This window comes from Saccoglossus kowalevskii, chromosome 6, assembly GCF_978046115.1.
Source record: "Saccoglossus kowalevskii chromosome 6, keSacKowa6.1, whole genome shotgun sequence".
NCBI classification, from domain to species: domain Eukaryota; kingdom Metazoa; phylum Hemichordata; class Enteropneusta; family Harrimaniidae; genus Saccoglossus; species Saccoglossus kowalevskii.
The window spans coordinates 971,525-988,517 of NC_140646.1; the positions used below are offsets into that span (position 1 = coordinate 971,525).

At 41.3% G+C, this 16,993-nt stretch overlaps 19 non-coding genes across 19 annotated transcripts; all 19 read right to left on the reverse strand.

The window, feature by feature from the left end:
- Window positions 1-526: 526 nt before the first annotated feature.
- Window positions 527-599, reverse strand: TRNAR-ACG (transfer RNA arginine (anticodon ACG)). The gene has a single exon. It is a non-coding gene; the product is annotated as a tRNA-Arg (tRNA).
- A 411-nt stretch (window positions 600-1,010) lies between these two features.
- TRNAR-ACG (transfer RNA arginine (anticodon ACG)) lies at window positions 1,011-1,083 on the reverse strand. The gene has a single exon. It is a non-coding gene; the product is annotated as a tRNA-Arg (tRNA).
- Window positions 1,084-1,986: 903 nt separating this feature from the next.
- TRNAR-ACG (transfer RNA arginine (anticodon ACG)) lies at window positions 1,987-2,059 on the reverse strand. Its single transcript has one exon. It is a non-coding gene; the product is annotated as a tRNA-Arg (tRNA).
- A 1,387-nt stretch (window positions 2,060-3,446) lies between these two features.
- On the reverse strand, window positions 3,447-3,519 carry TRNAR-ACG (transfer RNA arginine (anticodon ACG)). Its single transcript has one exon. It is a non-coding gene; the product is annotated as a tRNA-Arg (tRNA).
- Window positions 3,520-4,422: 903 nt separating this feature from the next.
- TRNAR-ACG (transfer RNA arginine (anticodon ACG)) lies at window positions 4,423-4,495 on the reverse strand. Its single transcript has one exon. It is a non-coding gene; the product is annotated as a tRNA-Arg (tRNA).
- A 411-nt stretch (window positions 4,496-4,906) lies between these two features.
- Window positions 4,907-4,979, reverse strand: TRNAR-ACG (transfer RNA arginine (anticodon ACG)). The gene has a single exon. It is a non-coding gene; the product is annotated as a tRNA-Arg (tRNA).
- Window positions 4,980-5,393: 414 nt separating this feature from the next.
- Window positions 5,394-5,466, reverse strand: TRNAR-ACG (transfer RNA arginine (anticodon ACG)). Its single transcript has one exon. It is a non-coding gene; the product is annotated as a tRNA-Arg (tRNA).
- Window positions 5,467-8,801: 3,335 nt separating this feature from the next.
- On the reverse strand, window positions 8,802-8,874 carry TRNAR-ACG (transfer RNA arginine (anticodon ACG)). The gene has a single exon. It is a non-coding gene; the product is annotated as a tRNA-Arg (tRNA).
- Window positions 8,875-10,270: 1,396 nt separating this feature from the next.
- Window positions 10,271-10,343, reverse strand: TRNAR-ACG (transfer RNA arginine (anticodon ACG)). Its single transcript has one exon. It is a non-coding gene; the product is annotated as a tRNA-Arg (tRNA).
- Window positions 10,344-10,754: 411 nt separating this feature from the next.
- TRNAR-ACG (transfer RNA arginine (anticodon ACG)) lies at window positions 10,755-10,827 on the reverse strand. Its single transcript has one exon. It is a non-coding gene; the product is annotated as a tRNA-Arg (tRNA).
- Window positions 10,828-11,238: 411 nt separating this feature from the next.
- On the reverse strand, window positions 11,239-11,311 carry TRNAR-ACG (transfer RNA arginine (anticodon ACG)). Its single transcript has one exon. It is a non-coding gene; the product is annotated as a tRNA-Arg (tRNA).
- Window positions 11,312-11,722: 411 nt separating this feature from the next.
- Window positions 11,723-11,795, reverse strand: TRNAR-ACG (transfer RNA arginine (anticodon ACG)). Its single transcript has one exon. It is a non-coding gene; the product is annotated as a tRNA-Arg (tRNA).
- A 1,389-nt stretch (window positions 11,796-13,184) lies between these two features.
- On the reverse strand, window positions 13,185-13,257 carry TRNAR-ACG (transfer RNA arginine (anticodon ACG)). Its single transcript has one exon. It is a non-coding gene; the product is annotated as a tRNA-Arg (tRNA).
- Window positions 13,258-13,932: 675 nt separating this feature from the next.
- Window positions 13,933-14,005, reverse strand: TRNAR-ACG (transfer RNA arginine (anticodon ACG)). Its single transcript has one exon. It is a non-coding gene; the product is annotated as a tRNA-Arg (tRNA).
- A 412-nt stretch (window positions 14,006-14,417) lies between these two features.
- TRNAR-ACG (transfer RNA arginine (anticodon ACG)) lies at window positions 14,418-14,490 on the reverse strand. The gene has a single exon. It is a non-coding gene; the product is annotated as a tRNA-Arg (tRNA).
- Window positions 14,491-14,902: 412 nt separating this feature from the next.
- Window positions 14,903-14,975, reverse strand: TRNAR-ACG (transfer RNA arginine (anticodon ACG)). Its single transcript has one exon. It is a non-coding gene; the product is annotated as a tRNA-Arg (tRNA).
- A 410-nt stretch (window positions 14,976-15,385) lies between these two features.
- Window positions 15,386-15,458, reverse strand: TRNAR-ACG (transfer RNA arginine (anticodon ACG)). The gene has a single exon. It is a non-coding gene; the product is annotated as a tRNA-Arg (tRNA).
- An 897-nt stretch (window positions 15,459-16,355) lies between these two features.
- TRNAR-ACG (transfer RNA arginine (anticodon ACG)) lies at window positions 16,356-16,428 on the reverse strand. The gene has a single exon. It is a non-coding gene; the product is annotated as a tRNA-Arg (tRNA).
- A 411-nt stretch (window positions 16,429-16,839) lies between these two features.
- Window positions 16,840-16,912, reverse strand: TRNAR-ACG (transfer RNA arginine (anticodon ACG)). The gene has a single exon. It is a non-coding gene; the product is annotated as a tRNA-Arg (tRNA).
- Between the last annotated feature and the right edge of the window lie 81 nt (window positions 16,913-16,993).

Sequence of the window (16,993 nt, forward strand, 5' to 3'; positions counted from 1 at the left end):
ATATAACTTGAAAACTAATACATGTGCCACAATATCGAGCGTGCCAGGATTTGAGATTTGAAGCTGGAATCTTCTGATCCGTAGTCAGACGCGGTATCCGTTGGCCACACGCCCTGTTCGCCTTTGATGTGTTTGCCTAACACTCGTGACACGTATTGAAAAAATCAAAATACATATGACTTAAAAGTTAAGTCAATTGAATTCTGGATACTCAGAATTGCGAAGTATAGTTTGCGTTGACTGTTTGGTCGTAACGGTCGTCGGTCACAATTGCGTTCATGGATGACAGAATTGAGACATGACAATTTTGGAACGGCAGAATCTCCAGCCAATTCATTTTACCTGCAGATGTTCACATGCTCAGAGGTCCCACCGTTGCTCACCAATGGCAGGTGTGAGAATATGAAACAGATTTTGGAATTCATATGACATATGTTTATCGCAGGTGAGTTGCTCTGTCGTAAAGTTGATGTTGTGATGAAAACAAACATATATAACTTGAAAACTAATACATGTGCCACAATACCGAGCGTGCCAGGATTCGAACCTGGAATCTTCTGATCCGTAGACAGGCGCGTTATCCGTTGCGCCACACGCCCTGTTCGCGTTCGATGCGTTTGTCTATTACTCGTAACACGTAATGAAACAATCAAAATACATAGGAATTAAAAGTTAAGTCATTTGAATTCTGGATATTCAGAATTTTGAATTATAGTATGCGTTGACTGTTTGACCGTTACGCTCGTCGGTCACAAGAGCGTTCATCGATGACAGTTTTGAGAAATGCAAATTTTGGAACCGCAGAATCTCCAGCCGATTCGTTTGATCTGTAGATGTTCACATGCTCATAGGTCCTTCAGTGTTCACCAATGACACGTGTGAGAAAATGAAACAGATTTTGGGATTCATATGACATATGTTTATCGCAGGTGAGTTGCTCTGTCGTAAAGTTGATGTTGTGATGAAAACATACATATATAACTTGAAAACTAATGCATGAGCCATAATACCGAGCGTGCCAGGATTCGAACCTGGAATCTTCTGATCCGTAGACAGACGCGTTATCCGTTGCGCCACACGCCCTGTTCGCGTTCGATGCGTTTGTCTATTACTCGTAACACGTAATGAAACAATCAAAATACATAGGAATTAAAAGTTAAGTCATTTGAATTCTGGATATTCAGAATTTTGAATTATAGTATGCGTTGACTGTTTGACCGTAACGCTCGTCGGTCACAAGAACGTTCATCGATGACAGATTTGAGAAATGCAAATTTTGGAACCGCAGAAACTCCAGCCGATTCGTTTGATCTGTAGATGTCCACATGCTCATAGGTCCCTCCGGTGTTCACCAATGACACGTGTGAGAAAATGAAACAGATTTGGGGATTCATATGACACATGTTTATCGCAGGTGAGTTGCTCTGTCGTAAAGTTGATGTTGTGATGAAAACATACATATATAACTTGAAAACTAATACATGTGCCACAATATCGAGCGTGCCAGGATTTGAGATTTGAAGCTGGAATCTTCTGATCCGTAGTCAGACGCGGTATCCGTTGGCCACACGCCCTGTTCGCCTTTGATGTGTTTGCCTAACACTCGTGACACGTATTGAAAAAATCAAAATACATATGACTTAAAAGTTAAGTCAATTGAATTCTGGATACTCAGAATTGCGAAGTATAGTTTGCGTTGACTGTTTGGTCGTAACGGTCGTCGGTCACAATTGCGTTCATGGATGACAGAATTGAGACATGACAATTTTGGAACGGCAGAATCTCCAGCCAATTCATTTTACCTGCAGATGTTCACATGCTCAGAGGTTCCACCGTTGCTCACCAATGGCAGGTGTGAGAATATGAAACAGATTTTGGAATTCATATGACATATGTTTATCGCAGGTGAGTTGCTCTGTCGTAAAGTTGATGTTGTGATGAAAACAAACATATATAACTTGAAAACTAATACATGTGCCACAATACCGAGCGTGCCAGGATTCGAACCTGGAATCTTCTGATCCGTAGACAGGCGCGTTATCCGTTGCGCCACACGCCCTGTTCGCGTTCGATGCGTTTGTCTATTACTCGTAACACGTAATGAAACAATCAAAATACATAGGAATTAAAAGTTAAGTCATTTGAATTCTGGATATTCAGAATTTTGAATTATAGTATGCGTTGACTGTTTGACCGTTACGCTCGTCGGTCACAAGAGCGTTCATCGATGACAGTTTTGAGAAATGCAAATTTTGGAACCGCAGAATCTCCAGCCGATTCGTTTGATCTGTAGATGTTCACATGCTCATAGGTCCTTCAGTGTTCACCAATGACACGTGTGAGAAAATGAAACAGATTTTGGGATTCATATGACATATGTTTATCGCAGGTGAGTTGCTCTGTCGTAAAGTTGATGTTGTGATGAAAACATACATATATAACTTGAAAACTAATGCATGAGCCATAATACCGAGCGTGCCAGGATTCGAACCTGGAATCTTCTGATCCGTAGACAGACGCGTTATACGTTGCGCCACACGCCCTGTTCGCGTTCGATGCGTTTGTCTATTACTCGTAACACGTAATGAAACAATCAAAATACATAGGAATTAAAAGTTAAGTCATTTGAATTCTGGATATTCAGAATTTTGAATTATAGTATGCGTTGACTGTTTGACCGTAACGCTCGTCGGTCACAAGAACGTTCATCGATGACAGATTTGAGAAATGCAAATTTTGGAACCGCAGAAACTCCAGCCGATTCGTTTGATCTGTAGATGTTCACATGCTCATAGGTCCCTCCGGTGTTCACCAATGACACGTGTGAGAAAATGAAACAGATTTGGGGATTCATATGACACATGTTTATCGCAGGTGAGTTGCTCTGTCGTAAAGTTGATGTTGTGATGAAAACATACATATATAACTTGAAAACTAATACATGTGCCACAATATCGAGCGTGCCAGGATTTGAGATTTGAAGCTGGAATCTTCTGATCCGTAGTCAGACGCGGTATCCGTTGGCCACACGCCCTGTTCGCCTTTGATGTGTTTGCCTAACACTCGTGACACGTATTGAAAAAATCAAAATACATATGACTTAAAAGTTAAGTCAATTGAATTCTGGATACTCAGAATTGCGAAGTATAGTTTGCGTTGACTGTTTGGTCGTAACGGTCGTCGGTCACAATTGCGTTCATGGATGACAGAATTGAGACATGACAATTTTGGAACGGCAGAATCTCCAGCCAATTCATTTTACCTGCAGATGTTCACATGCTCAGAGGTCCCACCGTTGCTCACCAATGGCAGGTGTGAGAATATGAAACAGATTTTGGAATTCATATGACATATGTTTATCGCAGGTGAGTTGCTCTGTCGTAAAGTTGATGTTGTGATGAAAACAAACATATATAACTTGAAAACTAATACATGTGCCACAATACCGAGCGTGCCAGGATTCGAACCTGGAATCTTCTGATCCGTAGACAGGCGCGTTATCCGTTGCGCCACACGCCCTGTTCGCGTTCGATGCGTTTGTCTATTACTCGTAACACGTAATGAAACAATCAAAATACATAGGAATTAAAAGTTAAGTCATTTGAATTCTGGATATTCAGAATTTTGAATTATAGTATGCGTTGACTGTTTGACCGTAACGCTCGTCGGTCACAAGAACGTTCATCGATGACAGATTTGAGAAATGCAAATTTTGGAACCGCAGAAACTCCAGCCGATTCGTTTGATCTGTAGATGTTCACATGCTCATAGGTCCCTCCGGTGTTCACCAATGACACGTGTGAGAAAATGAAACAGATTTGGGGATTCATATGACACATGTTTATCGCAGGTGAGTTGCTCTGTCGTAAAGTTGATGTTGTGATGAAAACATACATATATAACTTGAAAACTAATACATGTGCCACAATATCGAGCGTGCCAGGATTTGAGATTTGAAGCTGGAATCTTCTGATCCGTAGTCAGACGCGGTATCCGTTGGCCACACGCCCTGTTCGCCTTTGATGTGTTTGCCTAACACTCGTGACACGTATTGAAACAATCAAAATACATATGACTTAAAAGTTAAGTCAATTGAATTCTGGATACTCAGAATTGTGAAGTATAGTTTGCGTTGACTGTTTGGTCGTAACGGTCGTCGGTCACAATTGCGTTCATGGATGACAGAATTGAGACATGAAAATTTTGGAACGGCAGAATCTCCAGCCAATTCATTTTACCTGCAGATGTCCACATGCTCAGAGGTCCCACCGTTGCTCACCAATGGCAGGTGTGAGAATATGAAACAGATTTTGGAATTCATATGACACATGTTTATCGCAGGTGAGTTGCTATGTCGCAAAGTTGATGTTGTGTTGAAAACAAACATATATAACTTGAAAACTAATACATGTGCCATAATACCGAGCGTGCCAGGATTCGAACCTGGAATCTTCTGATCCGTAGACAGACGCGTTATCCGTTGCGCCACACGCCCTGTTCGTGTTTGATGCGTTTGTCTATTACTCGTAACACGTAATGAAACAATCAAAATACATAGGAATTAAAAGTTAAGTCATTTGAATTCTGGATATTCAGAATTTTGAATTATAGTATGCGTTGACTGTTTGACCGTTACGCTCGTCGGTCACAAGAGCGTTCATCGATGACAGTTTTGAGAAATGCAAATTTTGGAACCGCAGAATCTCCAGCCGATTCGTTTGATCTGTAGATGTTCACATGCTCATAGGTCCTTCAGTGTTCACCAATGACACGTGTGAGAAAATGAAACAGATTTTGGGATTCATATGACATATGTTTATCGCAGGTGAGTTGCTCTGTCGTAAAGTTGATGTTGTGATGAAAACATACATATATAACTTGAAAACTAATGCATGAGCCATAATACCGAGCGTGCCAGGATTCGAACCTGGAATCTTCTGATCCGTAGGCAGACGCGTTATCCGTTGCGCCACACGCCCTGTTCAAAGTCGATGCGTTTGCCTATCACTCGTGACACGTATTGAAACAATCGAAATACATATGACTTAAAAGTTAAGTCAATTGAATTCGGGATACTCAGAATTTTGAAGTATAGTTTACGTTGACTGTTTGGTGGTAACGGTCGTCGGTCACAATTGCGTTCATCGATGACAAAATTGAGACATGCAAATTTTGGAACCGCAGAAACTCCAGCCGATTCGTTTGATCTGTAGATGTTCACATGCTCAGAGGACCCACCGGTGCTCACCAATGGCAGGTGTGAGAATATGAAACAGATTTTGGAATTCATATGACACATGTTTATCGCAGGTGAGTTGCTCTGTCCTAAAGTTGATGTTGTGATGAAAAAAAAAACATTTATAACTTGAAAACTAATGCATGAGCCATAATACCGAGCGTGCCAGGATTCGAACCTGGAATTTTCTGATCCGTAGTCAGACGCGTTATCCGTTGCGCCACACGCCCCGTTCAAAGTTGATGCGTTTGCCTATCACTCGTGACACGTGTTGAAACAATCGAAATACATATGACTTAAAAGTTAAGGCACTTGAATTCTGGATACTCAGAATTTTGAAGTATAGTTTGCGTTGACTGTTTGGTCGTAACGGTCGTCGGTCACAATTGCGTCCATCGATGACAGAATTGAGACATGAAAATTTCGGAACGGCAGAAACTCCAGCCAATTCATTTTACCTGCAGATGTTCACATGCTCATCGGTCCCACCGGTGTTCATCATTGACACATGTGAGAAAATGAAACAGATTTTGGGATTCATATGACATATGTTTATCGCAGGAGAGTTGCTCTGTCGTAAAGTTGATGTTGTGATGAAAACAAACATATATAACTTGAAAACTAATACATGTGCCACAATATCGAGCGTGCCAGGATTTGAGATTTGAAGCTGGAATCTTCTGATCCGTAGTCAGACGCGGTATCCGTTGCGCCACACGCTCTGTTCGCCTTTGATGCGTTTGCCTAACACTCGTGACACGTATTCAAACAATCAAAATACATAGGAATTAAAAGTTAAGTCATTTGAATTCTGGATATTCAGAATTTTGAATTATAGTATGCGTTGACTGTTTGACCGTAACGCTCGTCGGTCACAAGAGCGTTCATCAACGACAGTTTTGAGAAATGCAAATTTTGGAACCGCAGAAACTCCAGCCGATTCGTTTGATCTGTAGATGTTCACATGCTCATAGGTCCCTCCGGTGTTCACCAATGACACGTGTGAGAAAACGAAATAGATTTGGGGATTCATATGACACATGTTTATCGCAAGTGAGTTGCTCTGTCGTAAAGTTGATGTTGTGATGAAAACAAACATTTATAACTTGAAAACTAATGCATGAGCCATAATACCGAGCGTGCCAAGATTCGAACCTGGAATCTTCTGATCCATAGTCAGACGCGTTATCCGTTGAGCCACACGCCCTGTTCAAAGTCGACGCGTTTGCCTAATACTCGTGACACGTATTGAAACAATCGAAATACATATGACTTAAAAGTTAAGTCAATTGAATTCTGGATATGCAGAATTTTGAATTATAGTATGCGTTGACTGTTTGACCGTAACGGTCGTCGGTCACAATTGCGTTCATCGATGACAGAATTGAGACATGGAAATTTTGGAACGGCAGAATCTCCAGCCAATTCATTTTACCTGCAGATGTTCACATGCTCATCGGTCCCACCGCTGTTCATCATTGACACATGTGAGAAAATGAAACAGATTTTGGGATTCATATGACATATGTTTATCGCAGGTGAGTTGTTCTGTCGTAAAGTTGATGTTGTGATGAAAACATACATATATAACTTGAAAACTAATACATGTGCCACAATATCGAGCGTGCCAGGATTTGAGATTTGAAGCTGGAATCTTCTGATCCGTAGTCAGACGCGGTATCCGTTGGCCACACGCCCTGTTCGCCTTTGATGCGTTTGCCTAACACTCGTGACACGTATTGAAAAAATCAAAATACATATGACTTAAAAGTTAAGTCAATTGAATTCTGGATACTCAGAATTTTGAAGTATAGTTTGCGTTGACTGTTTGGTCGTAACGGTCGTCGGTCACAATTGCGTTCATCGATGACAGAATTGAGACATTAAAATTTTGGAACGGCAGAATCTCCAGCCAATTCATTTTACCTGCAGATGTTCACATGCTCAGAGGTCCCACCGTTGCTCACCAATGGCAGGTGTGAGAATATGAAACAGATTTTGGAATTCATATGACACATGTTTATCGCAGGTGAGTTGCTATGTCGCAAAGTTGATGTTGTGATGAAAACAAACATATATAACTTGAAAATTAATACATGTGCCATAATACCGAGCGTGCCAGGATTCAAACCTGGAATCTTCTGATCCGTAGACAGACCCGTTATCCGTTGCGCCACACGCCCTGTTCGTGTTTGATGCGTTTGTCTATTACTCGTAACACGTAATGAAACAATCAAAATACATAGGAATTAAAAAAGTTAAGTCATTTGAATTCTGGATATTCAGAATTTTGAATTATAGTATGCGTTGACTGTTTGACCGTTATGCTCGTCGGTCACAAGAGCGTTCATTGATGACAGTTTTGAGAAATGCAAATTTTGGAACCGCAGAAACTCCAGCCGATTCGTTTGATCTGTAGATGTTCACATGCTCATAGGTCCCTCAGTGTTCACCAATGACACGTGTGAGAAAATGAAACAGATTTGGGGATTCATATGACACATGTTTATCGCAGGTGAGTTGCTCTGTCGTAAAGTTGATGTTGTGATGAAAACAAACATTTATAATTTGAAAACTAATGCATGAGCCATAATACCGAGCGTGCCAGGATTCGATCCAGGAATCTTCTGATCGTAGTCAGACGCGTTATCTCTTGCGCCACACGCCCTGTTCAAAGTCGATGCGTTTGCCTATCACTCGTGACATGTATTGAAACAATCGAAATACATATGGCTTAAAAGTTAAGTCAATTGAATTCTGGATACTCAGAATTGTGAAGTATAGTTTGCGTTGACTGTTTGGTGGTAACGGTCGTCGGTCACAATTGCGTTCATCGATGACAGAATTGAGACATGCAAATTTTGGAACCGCAGAAACTCCAGCCGATTCGTTTGATCTGTAGATGTTCACATGCTCAGAGGTCCCACCGGTGCTCACCAATGGCAAGTGTGAGAATATGAAACAGATTTTTGAATTCATATGACCCATGTTTATCGCAGGTGAGTTGCTCTGTCGAAAAGTTGATGTTGTGATGAAAACAAACATATATAACTTGAAAACTAATGCATGAGTTATAATACCGAGCGTGCCAGGATTCGAACCAGGAATCTTCTGATCCGTAGACAGACGCGTTATCCGTTGCGCCACACGCACTGTTCGCGTTCGATGCGTTTGTCTATTACTCGTAACACATAATGAAACAATCAAAATACATAGGAATTAAAAGTTAAGTCATTTGAATTCTGGATATTCAGAATTTTGAATTATAGTATGCGTTGACTGTTTGACCGTAACGCTCGTCGGTCACAAGAACGTTCATTGATGACAGTTTTGAGAAATGCAAATTTTGGAACCGCAGAAACTCCAGCCGATTCCTTTGATCTGTAGATGTTCACATGCTCATAGGTCCCTCCGGTGTTCACCAATGACACGTGTGAGAAAATGAAACAGATTTGGGGATTCATATGACACATGTTTATCGCAGGTGAGTTGCTCTGTCGTAAAGTTGATGTTGTGATGAAAACAAACATTTATAACTTGAAAACTAATGCATGATCCATAATACCGAGCGTGCCAGGATTCGAACCTGGAATCTTCTGATCCGTAGTCAGATGCGTTATCCGTTGCGCCACACGCCCTGTTGAAAGTCGATGCGTTTGCCTATCACTCGTGACACGTATTGAAACAATCGAAATACATATGACTTAAAAGTTAAGTCAATTGAATTCTGGATACTCAGAATTTTGAAGTATAGTTTGCGTTGACTGTTTGGCCGTAACGGTCGTCGGTCACAATTGCGTTCATCGATGACAGAATTGAGACATGAACATTTTGGAACGGCAGAAACTCCAGCCAATTCATTTTACCTGCAGATGTTCACATGCTCATCGGTCCCACCGGTGTTCATCATTGACACATGTGAGAAAATGAAACAGATTTTGGGATTCATATGACATATGTTTATCGCAGGTGAGTTGCTCTGTCGTAAAGTTGATGTTGTGATGAAAACATACATATATAACTTGAAAACTAATACATGTGCCACAATATCGAGCGTGCCAGGATTTGAGATTTGAAGCTGGAATCTTCTGATCAGTAGTCAGACGCGGTATCCGTTGCGCCACACGCTCTGTTCGCCTTTGATGCGTTTGCCTAACACTCGTGACACGTATTCAAACAATCAAAATACATAGGAATTAAAAGTTAAGTCATTTGAATTCTGGATATTCAGAATTTTGAATTATAGTATGCGTTGATTGTTTGACCGTAACGCTCGTCGGTCACAAGAGCGTTCATCGATGACAGTTTGGAGAAATGCAAATTTTCGAACCGCAGAAACTCCAGCCGATTCGTTTGATCTGTAGATGTTCACATGCTCATAGGTCCCTCCGGTGTTCACCAATGACACGTGTGAGAAAATGAAACAGATTTGGGGATTCATATGACACATGTTTATCGCAGGTGAGTTGCTCTGTCGTAAAGTTGATGTTGTGATGAAAACATACATATATAACTTGAAAACTAATACATGTGCCACAATATCGAGCGTGCCAGGATTTGAGATTTGAAGCTGGAATCTTCTGATCCGTAGTCAGACGAGGTATCCGTTGCGCCACACGCTCTGTTCGCCTTTGAGGCGTTTGCCTAACACTCGTGACACGTATTCAAACAATCAAAATACATAGGAATTAAACGTTAAGTCAATTGAATTCTGGATATGCAGAATTTTGAAGTATAGTATGCGTTGACTGATTGGCCGTAACGCAAGTCGGTCACAATAGCGTTCATCGATGACAGTATTGAGACATGCAAATTTTGGAACTGCAGAAACTCCAGCCGATTCGATTGATCTGTAGATGTTCACATGCTCAGAGGTCCCACCGTTGCTCACCAATGGCAGGTTTGAGAATATGAAACAGATTTTGGAATTCATATGACACATGTTTATCGCAGGTGAGTTGCTATGTCGCAAAGTTGATGTTGTGATGAAAACAAACATATATAACTTGAAAACTAATACATGTGCCATAATACCGAGCGTGCCAGGATTTGAACCTGGAATCTTCTGATCCGTAGACAGACGCGTTATCCGTTCAGCCACACGCCCTGTTCGTGTTTGATGCGTTTGTCTATTACTCGTAACACGTAATGAAACAATCAAAATACATAGGAATTAAAAGTTAAGTCATTTGAATTCTGGATATTCAGAATTTTGAATTATAGTATGCGTTGACTGTTTGACCGTTACGCTCGTCGGTCACAAGAGCGTTCATCGATGACAGTTTTGAGAAATGCAAATTTTGTAACCGCAGAAACTCCAGCCGATTCCTTTGATCTGTAGATGTTCACATACTCATAGGTCCCTCAGTGTTCACCAATGACACGTGTGAGAAAATGAAACAGATTTGGGGATTCATATGACACATGTTTATCGCAGGTGAGTTGCTCTGTCGTAAAGTTGATGTTGTGATGAAAACAAACATTTATAACTTGAAAACTAATGCATGAGCCATAATACCGAGCGTGCCAGGATTCGAACCTGGAATCTTCTGATCCGTAGTCAGACGCGGTATCCGTTGCGCCACACGCCCTGTTCGCCTTTGATGCGTTGCCTAACACTCGTGACACGTATTGAAACAATCAAAATACATAGGAATTAAAAGTTAAGTCAACTGAATTCTGGATATGCAGAATTTTGAAGTATAGTATGCGTTGACTGTTTGGCCGTAACGCAAGTCGGTCACAATAGCGTTCATCGATGACAGTATTGAGACATGCAAATTTTGGAACAGCAGAAACTCCAGCCGATTCGTTTGATCTGTAGATGTTCACATGCTCAGAGGTCCCACCGGTGCTCACCAATGGCAGGTGTGAGAATATGAAACAGATTTTGGAATTCATATGACACATGTTTATCGCAGGTGAGTTGCTATGACGCAAAGATGATGTTGTGATGAAAACAAACATATATAACTTGAAAACGAATACATGTGCCATAATACCGAGCGTGCCAGGATTCGAACCTGGAATCTTCTGATCCGTAGACAGACGCGTTATCCGTTGCGCCACACGCCCTGTTCAAAGTCGATGCGTTTGCCTATCACTCGTGACACGTATTGAAACAATCGAAATACATATGACTTAAAAGTTAAGTCAATTGAATTCTGGATATGCAGAATTTTGAAGTATAGTATGCGTTGACTGTTTGACCGTAACGCTCGTCGGTCACAAGAGCGTTCATCGACGACAGTTTTGAGAAATGCAAATTTTGGAACCGCAGAAACTCCAGCCGATTCGTTTGATCTGTAGATGTTCACATGCTCATAGGTGCCTCAGTGTTCACCAATGACACGTGTGAGAAAATGAAACAGATTTGGGGATTCATATGACACATGTTTATCGCAGGTGAGTTGCTCTGTCGTAAAGTTGATGTTGTGATGAAAACAAACATTTATAACTTGAAAACTAATGCATGATCCATAATACCGAGCGTGCCAGGATTCGAACCTGGAATCTTCTGATCCGTAGTCAGATGCGTTATCCGTTGCGCCACACGCCCTGTTCAAAGTCGATGCGTTTGCCTATCACTCGTGACACGTATTGAAACAATCGAAATACATATGACTTAAAAGTTAAGTCAATTGAATTCTGGATACTCAGAATTTTGAAGTATAGTTTGCGTTGACTGTTTGGCCGTAACGGTCGTCGGTCACAATTGCGTTCATCGATGACAGAATTGAGACATGAAAATTTTGGAACGGCAGAAACTCCAGCCAATTCATTTTACCTGCAGATGTTCACATGCTCATCGGTCCCACCGGTGTTCATCATTGACACATGTGAGAAAATGAAACAGATTTTGGGATTCATATGACATATGTTTATCGCAGGTGAGTTGCTCTGTCGTAAAGTTGATGTTGTGATGAAAACATACATATATAACTTGAAAACTAATACATGTGCCACAATATCGAGCGTGCCAGGATTTGAGATTTGAAGCTGGAATCTTCTGATCAGTAGTCAGACGCGGTATCCGTTGCGCCACACGCTCTGTTCGCCTTTGATGCGTTTGCCTAACACTTGTGACACGTATTCAAACAATCAAAATACATAGGAATTAAAAGTTAAGTCATTTGAATTCTGGATATTCAGAATTTTGAATTATAGTATGCGTTGATTGTTTGACCGTAACGCTCGTCGGTCACAAGAGCGTTCATCGATGACAGTTTGGAGAAATGCAAATTTTCGAACCGCAGAAACTCCAGCCAATTCATTTTACCTGCAGATGTTCACATGCTCAGAGGTCCCACCGGTGCTCACCAATGGCAGGTGTGAGAATATGAAACAGATTTTGGAATTCATATGACACATGTTTATCGCAGGTGAGTTGCTCTGTCGTAAAGTTGATGTTGTGATGAAAATAGACATTTATAACTTGAAAACTAATGCATGAGCCATAATACCGAGCGTGCCAAGATTCGAACCTGGAATCTTCTGATCCGTAGACAGACGCGTTATCCGTTGAGCCACACGCCCTGTTCGTGTTTGATGCGTTTGTCTATTACTCGTAACACGTAATGAAACAATCAAAATACATAGGAATTAAAAGTTAAGTCATTTGAATTCTGGATATTCAGAATTTTGAATTATAGTATGCGTTGACTGTTTGACCGTTACGCTCGTCGGTCACAAGAGCGTTCATCGATGACAGTATTGAGAAATGCAAATTTTGGAACTGCAGAAACTCCAGCCGATTCCTTTGATCTGTAGATGTTCACATGCTCATAGGTCCCTCCGGTGTTCACCAATGACACGTGTGAGAAAATGAAACAGATTTGGGGATTCATATGACACATGTTTATCGCAGGTGAGTTGCTCTGTCGTAAAGTTGATGTTGTGATGAAAACAAACATTTATAACTTGAAAACTAATGCATGATCCATAATACCGAGCGTGCCAGGATTCGAACCTGGAATCTTCTGATCCGTAGTCAGATGCGTTATCCGTTGCGCCACACGCCCTGTTCAAAGTCGATGCGTTTGCCTAACACTCGTGACACGTATTCAAACAATCGAAATACATATGACTTAAAAGTTAAGTCAATTGAATTCTGGATACTCAGAATTTTGAAGTATAGTTTACGTTGACTGTTTGGTCGTAACGGTCGTCGGTCACAATTGCGTTCATCGATGACAGAATTGAGACATGAAAATTTTGGAACGGCAGAAACTCCAGCCAATTCATTTTACCGTAGTCAGACGCGTTATCCGTTGCGCCACACGCCCTGTTCAAAGTCGATGCGTTTGCCTATCACTCGTGACACGTATTGAAACAATCGAAATACATATGACTTAAAAGTTAAGGCAATTGAATTCTGGATACTCAGAATTTTGAAGTATAGTTTGCGTTGACTGTTTGGCCGTAACGGTCGTCGGTCACAATTGCCTTCATCGATGACAGAATTGAGACATGAAAATTTTGGAACGGCAGAAACTCCAGCCAATTCATTTTACCTGCAGATGTTCACACGCTCATCGGTCCACCGGTGTTCATCATTGACACATGTAAGAAAATGAAACAGATTTTGGGATTCATATGACATATGTTTATCGCAGGTGAGTTGCTCTGTCGTAAAGTTGATGTTGTGATGAAAACATACATATATAACTTGAAAACTAATGCATGAGCCATAATACCGAGCGTGCCAGGATTCGAACCTGGAATCTTCTGACCCGTAGTCAGACGCGTTATCCGTTGCGCCACACGCCCTGTTCAAAGTCGATGCGTTTGCCTATCACTCGTGACACGTATTGAAACAATCGAAATACATATGACTTAAAAGTTAAGTCAATTGAATTCTGGATATGCAGAATTTTGAAGTATAGTATGCGTTGACTGTTTGACCGTAACGCTCGTCGGTCACAAGAGCGTTCATCGACGACAGTTTTGAGAAATGCAAATTTTGGAACCGCAGAAACTCCAGCCGATTCGTTTGATCTGTAGATGTTCACATGCTCATAGGTCCCTCCGGTGTTCACCAATGACACGTGTGAGAAAATGAAACAGATTTGGGGATTCATATGACACATGTTTATCGCAGGTGAGTTGCTCTGACGTAAAGCTGATGTTGTGATGAAAACAGACATTTATAACTTGAAAACTAATGCATGAGCCATAACACCGAGCGTGCCAGGATTCGAACCTGCAATCTTCTGATCCGTAGTCAGACGCGTTATCCGTTGCGCCACACGCCCTGTTCAAATTCGATGCGTTTGCCTATCACTCGTGACACGTATTGAAACAATCGAAATACATATGACTTAAAAGTTAAGTCAATTGAATTCTGGATACTCAGAATTTTGAAGTATAGTTTACGTTGACTGTTTGGTCGTAACGGTCGTCGGTCACAATTGCGTTCATCGATGACAGAATTGAGACATGAAAATTTTGGAACGGCAGAAACTCCAGCCAATTCATTTTACATGCAGATGTTCACATGCTCAGAGGTCCCACCGGTGCTCACCAATGGCAGGTGTGAGAATATGAAACAGATTTTGGAATTCATATGACACATGTTTATCGCAGGTGAGTTGCTCTGTCGTAAAGTTGATGTTGTGATGAAAACAAACATTTATAACTTGAAAACTAATGCATGAGCCATAATACCGAGCGTGCCAGGTTTCGAACCTGGAATCCTCTGATCCGTAGTCAGACGCGGTATCCGTTGCGCCACACGCCCTGTTCGCCTTTGATGCGTTGCCTAACACTCGTGACACGTATTGAAACAATCAAAATACATTGGAATTGAAAGTTAAGTCAACTGAATTCTGGATATGCAGAATTTTGAAGTATAGTATGCGTTGACTGTTTGGCCGTAACGCAAGTCGGTCACAAGAGCGTTCATCGACGACAGTTTTAAGAAATGCAAATTTTGGAACCGCAGAAACTCCAGCCGATTCGTTTATCTGTAGATGTTCACATGCTCATAGGTCCCTCCAGTGTTCACCAATGATACGTGTGAGAAAATGAAACAGATTTGGGGATTCATATGACACATGTTTATCGCAGGTGAGTTGCTTTGTCGTAAAGTTGATGTTGTGATGAAAACAGACATTTATAACTTGAAAACTAATGCATGAGCCATAACACCGAGCGTGCCAGGATTCGAACCTGCAATCTTCTGATCCGTAGTCAGACGCGTTATCCGTTGCGCCACACGCCCTGTTCAAATTCAATGCGTTTGCCTATCACTCGTGACACGTATTGAAACAATCGAAATACATATGACTTAAAAGTTAAGTCAATTGAATTCTGGATACTCAGAATTTTGAAGTATAGTTTACGTTGACTGTTTGGTCGTAACGGTCGTCGGTCACAATTGCGTTCATCGATGACAGAATTGAGACATGAAAATTTTGGAACGGCAGAAACTCCAGCCAATTCATTTTACATGCAGATGTTCACATGCTCAGAGGTCCCACCGGTGCTCACCAATGGCAGGTGTGAGAATATGAAACAGATTTTGGGATTCATATGACATATGTTTATCGCAGGTGAGTTGCTATGACGCAAAGTTGATGTTGTGATGAAAACAAACATATATAACTTGAAAACGAATACATGTGCCATAATACCGAGCGTGCCAGGATTCGAACCAGGAATCTTCTGATCCGTAGACAGACGCGTTATCCGATGCGCCACACGCCCTGTTCAAAGTCGATGCGTTTGCCTATCACTCGTGACACGTATTGAAACAATCGAAATACATATGACTTAAAAGTTAAGTCAATTGAATTCTGGATATGCAGAATTTTGAAGTATAGTATGCGTTGACTGTTTGACCGAAACGCTCGTCGGTCACAAGAGCGTTCATCGACGACAGTTTTAAGAAATGCAAATTTTGGAACCGCAGAAACTCCAGCCGATTCGTTTGATCTGTAGATGTTCACATGCTCATAGGTCCCTCCAGTGTTCACCAATGACACGTGTGAGAAAATGAAACAGATTTGGGGATTCATATGACACATGTTTATCGCAGGTGAGTTGCTCTGTCGTAAAGTTGATGTTGTGATGAAAACAGACATTTATAACTTGAAAACTAATGCATGAGCCATAACACCGAGCGTGCCAGGATTCGAACCTGCAATCTTCTGATCCGTAGTCAGACGCGTTATCCGTTGCGCCACACGCCCTGTTCAAAGTCGATGCGTTTGCCTATCACTCGTGACACGTATTGAAACAATCGAAATACATATGACTTAAAAGTTAAGGCAATTGAATTCTGGATACTCAGAATTTTGAAGTATAGTTTGCGTTGACTGTTTGGCCGTAACGGTCGTCGGTCACAATTGCCTTCATCGATAACAGAATTGAGACATGATAATTTTGGAACGGCAGAAACTCCAGCCAATTCATTTTACCTGCAGATGTTCACACGCTAATCGGTCCACCGGTGTTCATCATTGACACATGTAAGAAAATGAAACAGATTTTGGGATTCATATGACATATGTTTATCGCAGGTGAGTTGCTCTGTCGTGAAGTTGATGTTGTGATGAAAACATACATATATAACTTGAAAACTAATGCATGAGCCATAATACCGAGCGTGCCAGGATTCGAACCTGGAATCTTCTGACCCGTAGTCAGACGCGTTATCCGTTGCGCCACACGCCCTGTTCAAAGTCGATGTGTTTGCCTATCACTCGTGACACGTATTGAAACAATCGAAATACATATGACTTAAAAGTTAAGTCA